The sequence below is a fragment of the Aegilops tauschii genome, chromosome 2, assembly GCF_002575655.3.
Source record: "Aegilops tauschii subsp. strangulata cultivar AL8/78 chromosome 2, Aet v6.0, whole genome shotgun sequence".
NCBI classification, from domain to species: domain Eukaryota; kingdom Viridiplantae; phylum Streptophyta; class Magnoliopsida; order Poales; family Poaceae; genus Aegilops; species Aegilops tauschii.
The window spans coordinates 261,046,522-261,055,797 of record NC_053036.3 but is presented as its reverse complement, the minus strand read 5'-3'; the positions used below and the strand labels follow the sequence as shown (position 1 = coordinate 261,055,797).

At 50.9% G+C, this 9,276-nt stretch overlaps 1 pseudogene; it reads right to left on the bottom strand.

Annotated features, from left to right (window-relative positions):
• Positions 1 to 240: 240 nt before the first annotated feature.
• LOC109754100 (uncharacterized) lies at positions 241 to 6,781 on the bottom strand (annotated as a pseudogene).
• Positions 6,782 to 9,276: the final 2,495 nt, after the last annotated feature.

The window sequence follows — 9,276 nt, the reverse complement described above, 5'->3', positions numbered from 1 at the left end:
ACGCTTATTGAAGATGACCTAGCAAATGGCAACCGTACGTGCTTGCCAAGATGACAAGCATGACAAATACATATAGCTGCCTTATTACAAGAAATAAAAGACTGTTTATGAAGTTGGGACATGGCGTCACGTCCTGGATGTCCTAAGCGGCGATGCCAAAGCTCGGTGGTGGTGGTGGCGAGGAGTCCATGGGCGTGGTGATTGATGACAGACGATGGGAAGATGTAGAGATCTCCTTGGCTATTGCAACAAAGGATCACGACCCTGGTGCGAAGATCCTTCACAGAAAATCTGAACGGTTCAAATTCAATCGAACAAAGATTGTCAATAGTGAAACGACGAACAGAGAGTAAATTTTTGACAATGTGAGGAACAAGCAGGACATTGTTAAGCAATAGTGTGCGAGCGGAGGTTGGTATGGACGTGTGACCAATGTGTGGTATGGGCATGGTGGAGCCATTGCCCACGGTAATGACAGAAGAAGAATTAGAAGGAGCTAGGTGTTGAAGCATACTGGGGTCGGAGGCCATATGTGCGGTGGCTCCGGAATCCATGACCTACTCACCAACAGGCGAGGGGGTGGCGGCGTTGTTGAGGGCGGCCATCAGCGTGGTGCAGTCCCATGACGGAGTGCCTCGATAGCCGGAAATCGGCGGCTATTTGGTGCTGAACGCCTATCCATGGAGAGGAGCCAAAGACGTGAAATCTTGCGCCGGCGGGAGTGCCGGGGGTTGCGGGCCTTGGAGGCCAACCCTGGTGTTCTACCTAGCCATCGGAGATGCCTGCAGCTGCTGACCCGTGAGAGGGTTGAAGCAGACCCACGGGCCAACGGATGAGGGGCCGCCGATGTTTTTATTTCTGCTGTTCTTCTTCTTCTTGTGACAATTGCCACCATTGCGGTTGCCGCCGGAGTTATTCCGGGTGCCATCAACACGGTACTGGCCGGAGGAGTTGGAGCTAGCAGCGCCATGGGAACCACCGGAACCACCAGTGCGTTGGGATGGGCCACCACCATAGAGCACGGTCAGGTTGCCCATCGCTGAGGAGTTTGCGAGCTGTGTCTCGCGCAAAGTGAGAAGGGAGCGTGTCTGGGTGAACGACGGTAGGGGGCTCTGCATGGTGACAATGGTGGTGATGTCGGCGAAGCGCGGGTTGAGTCCATGGAGGCAGTTGAGGACGAGGGTTTGGTCAGAGACGAGGGTGCTGGCGTTGCCGAGGGTGTCCGAGAGAGCCTTGAGGTGATGGCAGTAGGCGGTGATGGAGAGATCGCCTTGTACAAGACCGTGGAATTCCGCCTCGAGGTAGACAACGCGGGTCATCTGATTGTCAAGAAAGAGGTTTGTGATGAGCGTCCATGCCTCCTGCGCCGTTTGGTCCTCGGCCATGATGATGTCGAGGATCTCGTCAGACATGGACCTGTAGAGCCATGACCGGACGACATAGTCCTCGCGAGTCCATTCCAGTGTGCGGTCCGCCGCCATGGTGATGGTGTTGACGTGAGGAAGCAAGTCGTACTTGCCAAGAAGAATGCGAATGAGCATCCGCACTTGGTGAAGTTGGATGCCTGTAGGTCGAGCGTCACGGGTACATGCGTGCGTACACTGGCGACCTGGATCGTAGAGGAGGTGGAGACAGGCATGGCAGTGGTGATGAGGGTGTCGGAGGTGGCGTGCATGGTGGCAGGCATGGATGGGGAGGAGAGGGTGGAGTTGGTAGCTGCCGCGGTGCCTGGAGTAGTCGACTTGGGGTTGGATGGTGGCAAGATCGAATTGGGGCTGCAGGGTGTCGAGCGTAGGAGAGGCCGGATCGAAGGGTTTGTCTGATACCAAGTAAACACGTATATTTGTGTTATGCACACCTCTCGTAGGTGATCATATGCTTGATCATCCATATATATAGATTACAATGCTTGATCATCAAGGTAGATCAAGAGAATCCCTAGCCGAATCAGTACATATCCGGTAGGTGATCATATGCCTATACAAAGTCATCTATACAAAAGGAATACGTTAACACATACACTATCAGGTTGTTGGCGGGGCCTAGGTACAGTCACATCCTGTCGGCAGAATTCTTGTATTCCCAAGCAAACCTGTCCCTCTTCTGCAGCGGTGCAATGCGGCGCCGGAGGAAGCCGGCCCCCACAAGTTCAATGGTCAGCCCGGCAGCTTTGAGACGGGCGATCCTGTTCAGCGCCGGGCGGAGCCTATCGTCAGTGAGGCCCAACATGTTCCAGTCGCTCCCGCGTGTGACGCATCCAGTCCGCGTCGAGCAGAACTCAGGGGCCTCTTTGTCCTTGATCCAAAACCAGTCAACCCTCCATTCCTCCCATTTACCGCAGTGCTGTCCAGGGAGATAATCCCAATCTTCCTTCTTGCCCCGTGGGAATCCAACTTATGTTCCCCAAGCGATGAGATTTATCTTCTATCCGTGGGAAGAAGAAGTGCCCGAACAAATCAACACTGGGGACGATGCCAACGAAATTCTTGCACAAGTGGACGAAGCTTGCCATGCACGCCATGGCATTGGGCGTGAAGTCCAGGAGGTGAAACCCATACACTATCATCATGGCGCAAAAGAAGTCGGAGAAGGGGGAAGAGAGGCCGCCAAGAAAGTATGTGCAGAAGAAGCGGTACGAATTTGATGGAATCTTGGTCCCCTCCGTCAGAACTTTGGGCTTGCCATGCCCATTCCTAGTTTCCTCCCCCACATATAGGCATACCTTGCGATTAAGGTATTGCCATCCATGTATGACGGGGAGAAAACCACATCCTCCTATCGCCGCCTATCCAGTTCTTCTGCTTTCCTCCTCCTCTCCTTCGCCGTGGGATCCGTGGGGGCGGCCGCCTGCTTCTGCTTTACGATGCCCGTGTTTCGCCCCATCTCTTGGACTCACAGGAGAAGCAAAAGATCTAGCAGAGTTCCGGGTGGATAATGGTGGCGAAGGCGGTTTTTTTGGCTTGAGGAGGAAGATGAAGGGAGAAGAAACAAATGCGAATCAGCATCGCCCCTTCGCGTTGCCTTTTTATTGGGAACATGCACGGGGGCTGGCTCTTCGCTATCTTTTTTGGGAAGGTACCGTGTTTGCACGCGCATTACTCACTAATGGCTACTATTCCATGACCCCATGACCTGCGGTAATTACATGGAGTCGACGTGGGATTGACGGGTCATCATGACCAAAACTGCATGGATAACACTTCTTCGACGTGTGTCTGTGCACTGTTTGGGGCATGAGCCAAACGTGTCACATGTCGTGGGCGGACACGATCACCTATGGGGCCATAGGCCCCTTGTGGCTCGGCAGGGGAGATCACGTTGCACAAAGTGCGGAGGCCATGAGGCAGCACGACGACGAGACTCTGGTGGTTTTACCCAGGTTCGGGCCGCTAAGAAGCGTAAAACCCTCCTCCTGCTTTGGTGGATTGGATGGAGGAACACGACGACACGCAACGCTCAAACCCAGCAAGGTGGCCTCGGGGAGAGCTGCTACGTGAGTACAAGTGTGAGAAGATTTGCCTCCTTCTCTAGGTTGCCTTGGACCTCCTTTTATAGCTCAAGTGGTAACCATAGTGGCAAAAACTGACATTAGCTTGTGATTAGATAGCCAACAGTGCTATCATACCTAACTATGGCACTTAGGACAAAATGCCATAAATGCTACCTTAGGTGGCGTGCGGGGGTGCATCCCCGGCAAGCTTATATCGCTGCTTAGCCAACATATGCTTATCATCTTGACACGCCCCTGGACGGGTGTCAAATGGGTGTGATCTATCTTCCAGCAAACTGCCACGTGTTTAGTGAGTGCCACTTAGTCACCTGCGGGGCTCGACACCGCATCGATTAAGTGACTGGCGTTGTGGTGCAGTGGAGCGGTGGTAACTGGACTGTGCCTGTCGGGGGCAGGGCTTGTCGGGCCTTCTTGGAGGGGTGTGTGCTTCGGTCTTCGGCCGTCCCGGAGACGGGGGTGGTGCGACTTGTTCCTGCTCTTATCTACTGCATCACCCTTACCGGCCTCGTCTGATCAGCAAAGAACAGTTCCCTTGGAATATTTTCCTTGTATGTTGGCTTGTCTTCCTGATACGCTCCTTGATCTCAGGAAGAGCGGCTTCTCTGGCTCGGCCTTGCATGGACTTGACTGGGCTTGTACTGACGGGTTCGGCTATATTGAGGCAGTTGTTCCCCCGGCAAGCCCTGGTCAACGGGGCAGGAGGCTTTTTTGTCCGTGCACAAGTCAGGGGAAATGAACACCCCTATTTGTGTACCCCGACAAAAATGGACATAGAAATGCGCATTTCGATCGCAAAAGATCACCAACGGGTCTCCAAAAGGCTGCCACAGTTCACATAATTGTCACAGCCCTAGAATTGCTTGTAGTTAATTGCATGAAAGCATTCATGTCATCATGTTTAATTCAAATGAATTTGAATTGGGGATGACCAAACCCTAGCACCAAATGAATTCAACTAGGTTCAAAATAAAAATATTTTCATTAAACCCAAAATGCCCTTCAAAAATGTTCATTGTTTATGGAAAAAGGTTAAAACCTTTACCAGAGGTCATGCACATTTTTCCAAGGCATTTATGGTCTTTGAATTAATTCAAACATATTTGAATTGGAGCTATTTGAATGCTATATATATTTCAGATGCTCCAAAAATGTTGGAAATTGTTAAGGGTCACTAGAATAATTCAGAAGTCACCCATAATTATTTCCAGGATTTTATGAAATGGTTTAGTATTATTACTAAATCAAAACAGAGCAAAAGAAATAGAAAATAGAAAGAAAAATAAAGGCAACAGGAAACCTACCTGGCCCCAAACCTACCTGGCGGCCCACTTACCTGGCCCAGCCCACCAGAGCTGCCACCGTCTCCCACCTCGCGCCAGAAGGACGCGAGGCGTGTGGCCACCGCGCGCGGGCACGCGCCCGAGCCACCTCCTGCTTCCGCCGCTTCTGGAGCCAGCCCCGAGTGCCACGCACTCCCTCTTGACACCCTCGCTCTCTCCCTGGTTCCCCCTCCCCCTCCTCTGCTCTCTCCCGCAGCACCACCGAGCGCGTTCGCCGCCGCCGCTCGCCGTAGCCATGGCCACCACCTCTCCCACGCCCCCTGGAGCTGCCCACGAGCTCTGCCTCGTTCCTCTCTTCCTCCTCACCGAGCCTCCCAACGCCAGAAGCCCCGAAAACGTCGCCGACATCGTCGTGTTCACCGTCGGGCACCGGAGATCGTCGCCGCCGATTTGTCGTCCACAGGGCTTCCCCGAGCACGCTGGCCATCCCTACAGCACCGCTGTGAGCCCCCGAGCATTTCCCCCCTCTCCCCGCAGTCAATCCCCTCCTCTAGCCAGCCTAGCCACCCGAGCCGAGAGCTCCGTGTCGCCGGCCATGGCACCGCCATGGCCAGAGCCCGAACCAGCCGCTCCCGCATGCGTCGTCATCCTCCTCACCTCTCTAGAAGCCGTAGCCACCACCAGATCCTTCCCATGTGCCCTACAGCCACCGCCCGAGCTCACCCGAGCTTCGGCCGCCGCCGCGAGCTCGTCTCCGGCGAGTATAGTGCACCCCAGCCGCTGCTGCCTACTCCGTTGGATGCGGACAAGCATGGGCTCCCTCCTGGTGGTCGCACCGCACCTAGCTGCAGCTCCGTCGTGCGGAATGGTCACCGCCGGCCTGAGTCCGACGATGATGACGTGGCACCATCATTAGCGCCTAATTAATCACCTAGAGTCACTGACAGTGGGCCGTAGTGCCTGCTAATTAGTTTTGTTAGGTTTAATTAATCACTGTTTAGCCACCGTGTGAATGACAGGTAGGACCCCCACGTCAGGTTTGACCTAGACAGGGTCAGTTGACCTGCTGACGTCACACTGACGTCAGGCTGACGCAGAAAATCATTTTCTGGATTAAAAATAATTCAGGAATTCCAGAAAATCCTATAAACTTCTAAAAATCATAGAAAATAATCTATAGCTCAGAATGAAAAGATTTATATATGAAAAATGATCAGAAAAATCCAATCTATCCATCTCTACTGGTTTCATGCATGTTAGAGCAACCTAACCATGCTGTTCAGATGAAGCAACATAATGCACTTATATGACTCTATAAAATGGGTTTGCATTTGAATCTTTGGTTCAAATGGACTCATCTCAATCTGTTCTAGCTTGCATTAGCCCAAAACACATTCATATTGCCATGTCATGATCATGCATCATATTGTGCATTGCATTGATTGTATTTCTTCTCTGTTGCCGGTATTTGTCCCCTCTCGGTAGACGATGTTCTGGCGTTGTGATCATTGACACTAATGAAGACTCAATGCTATCTTCAGAAGTGCCAGGCAAGCAAAACCCCCTTGTTCATTCAGATACAATCCCACTCTCTCGCTCCTGCTCTCTTTTATTGCATTAGGACAACAACGATTCATCTGTTACATGCTGCGGTAGTTGAACCCCTTTCCTCTGCATGACCTGTCATTGCCACAGTAAATAGATGAAACCCACTAGCATGAGTAGGAGTTGTTTGAGCCCTGATGTGCCTACTCATTCATGCTTGTTGTCATGCCTGCTACTGCTTAGAGTTGAGTCAGGTCTGATTCATCGGGGATGAATTGTAATGTGGTGAACATGTCCTACTGTTGAGAGCTAAGTGTGTGAACACGATTTGGTAAAGGTAGTGGTGAGAGGCCATGTAGGAGTACATGGTGGGTTGTCTCATTGCAGCTGTCCTCAGGAACTGAGTTCTGTGTTTGTGATCCATGAAACAACTACTACCATGCATTGGAATGCTTAAGTGCCCCTCTCGACTTATTAATCAACCTGATCTCTGTCCAGGAGTTGCAACTAGTTTCTGGTGTTTGTAGGTAGTGTTATTAGTCTACCAAGTGGTACCCGGTACAGGTGGGCTTGGGACAGACTAGGCACCGTGGCATGGTGTACCAAGCATAGATCCATCCGTCGAGGTGGGCTTGGGAACCCTGCACACATCGTTTGGGGCTGTGAGCGACACCCCGGCCGGATCTCCTTGCGGATGGAACCTGAATAGGCGATAAACCTGGACGAGAGACTTGTGTGGTTAGTCAGGTCGTGGCCGACTCCCTCGCCAGGCTTCCGCTTGAAGGTTGCTGAGGTACACGACGTGTACATGGTGGTAAGTGGCGAGAGCGTGTGTGATGAAGTACACCCCTGCAGGGTTAATATGATCTATTCGAATAGCCGTGTCCGCGGTAAAGGACTTCTGGGTTGCCTATAACAGTTCATAGACAAGGGAAAGTGGATACTCTAAAACTCGCAAGATAAGCGTGAGTACTATGGATGGCCTTCTCGTAGGGAGACGAGAGCGGATCCATAGTGGTGTATTGATATGGTGAATATGTGGACTCGTGTGCGCCACCTCAAAAGAGTTACTTGCAGTCGTAGTTCAGGATAGCCATCGAGTCAAAGCTGGCTTCCTGCAGTTAAACTCCACCACCCCCTTGGTTGATACCGATGCATATGTAGATAGTTCTGATGTAAGTCTTGCTGGGTACATTTGTACTCACGTTTGCTTATTTTATGTTTTGCAGAGAGACATCAGTCTCGCTAGTAGTTCCGTGTGGACTTCGACGTTTAGCTTGATACCTCAGCTACGATCTTATGCCCTCGGTAGGATCTGGTAGATAGTCAGGCTTCGCAGCCTTTTTCTTTTGTAGTTGTCTGTACTCAGACAAGTTAAGCTTCCGCATGTGCTTGTTGCTTGTATGCTCTGAATGTTGGGTCATGAGACCCATGTTTGTAATATCTCGCTCTCCGGAGCCTAATGAATAAATACTCTGAGTCGTAGAGTCTTGTTGTGATGCCACGTTGTATTTGCACATATCGAGCATATTGTGTGTATGATTGAAATGCTTGGTATGTGTGGGATCCGACAACCTAGTTGTTTATCCTTGGTAGCCTCTCTTATGGGGAAATGTAGTCTTGTGCTTCCATGAGCCATAGTAGTCCGCTACAGCCCGGTTTACCGGAGTCCTGCTAGCCCAGCACTACTGCTCCGGAACACTTGACTGGCCGGCATGTGATTCACTTTGTTCCTGTGTCTGTCCCTTCGGGGAAATGTCACGCGGTGACATCCGGAGTCCTGCCTAGCCTGCTACAGCCCGGTTCACCGGAGTCCTGTTAGCCCGTGCTACAGCCCAGATTCGCACGCTGCTGACTGACATGCTCAATGTTGATTCATGTATGCCTGTCCCCGTAAGTTAGTGCCACTTTGGGTTCACGACTAGTCATGTCGGCCCGGGTTCTCCGTCATATGGATGCTAGCGACACTATCATATACGTGAGCCAAAAGACGCAAACGGTCCCGGGCCATGGTAAGGCGACACCCGTGGGAATACCATGTGTGAGGCCGCAAAGTGATATGAGGTGTTACCGGCTAGATCGATGTGGCTTGGAATCGGGGTCCTGACAGCTTTGGTATCAGAGCCTGACTGCCTGTAGGATTACCAAGCCAAACTGGTCGAAGTTGAGTGTATAAATGCTTTAGTTATATAAGGGAATTGATTGTGGAAGGGAACGTAAGGCTCTTTTTACTCCTTTACCTTATGCCTTCTGATTTGAGTCAACCTCTTCTTTTCTACGGGGATTAAGAACTAGGCTTCTCATCTTTCTATTAGGATGACGATTTACTATGATAGAGACTTATAGGATTGTTGGTTCCAGGCCTCAATTCAGTTTCTACTACTTTAGTATGTTGTCAGCTGAACCAGAACCTTGGTATGATGTGTTGCCAGGATCCTCGGCACGGATGTTGGTAAAACCTTGATGAATATGGAAATGCTCAAGTTCTTGAAAGCACGCTCAGTCACTAGGTTATATCCTTGGTATCAACTGGAATGTGCCTTCCATTTGCCGAGTTGCTCTATAACCATAGTTTCCTTTCCAAATTGAGTGTGCCATTCTTTTGAATTCTTTCAAACGATCATTTGTAAATTGCCTTACGCTGGTACGAAGAGTTTCAATGATCTCTGAATCAAAAGTAATTCTTTTTGCCACTTAAGGGATATTTCTACGAGCCACCTTCCCTAAGGTGCCCCGTTATGGAATCGTGGCAACTATCTCCTCGCTACTTTGAAACCATGCACCATCCTACCTAAGCGTGGGATTGTTGCCCACCAAATCAAATCTCATCGTTTGCTCTTCCATCCCTCTCGATGTGTTTTGTGTCTCAACTCGAGATGTTTCAACATCTCATTCCGCGAGTTGATCTTGTATAGCTCGATCTTCGAGAAGATCAATCCT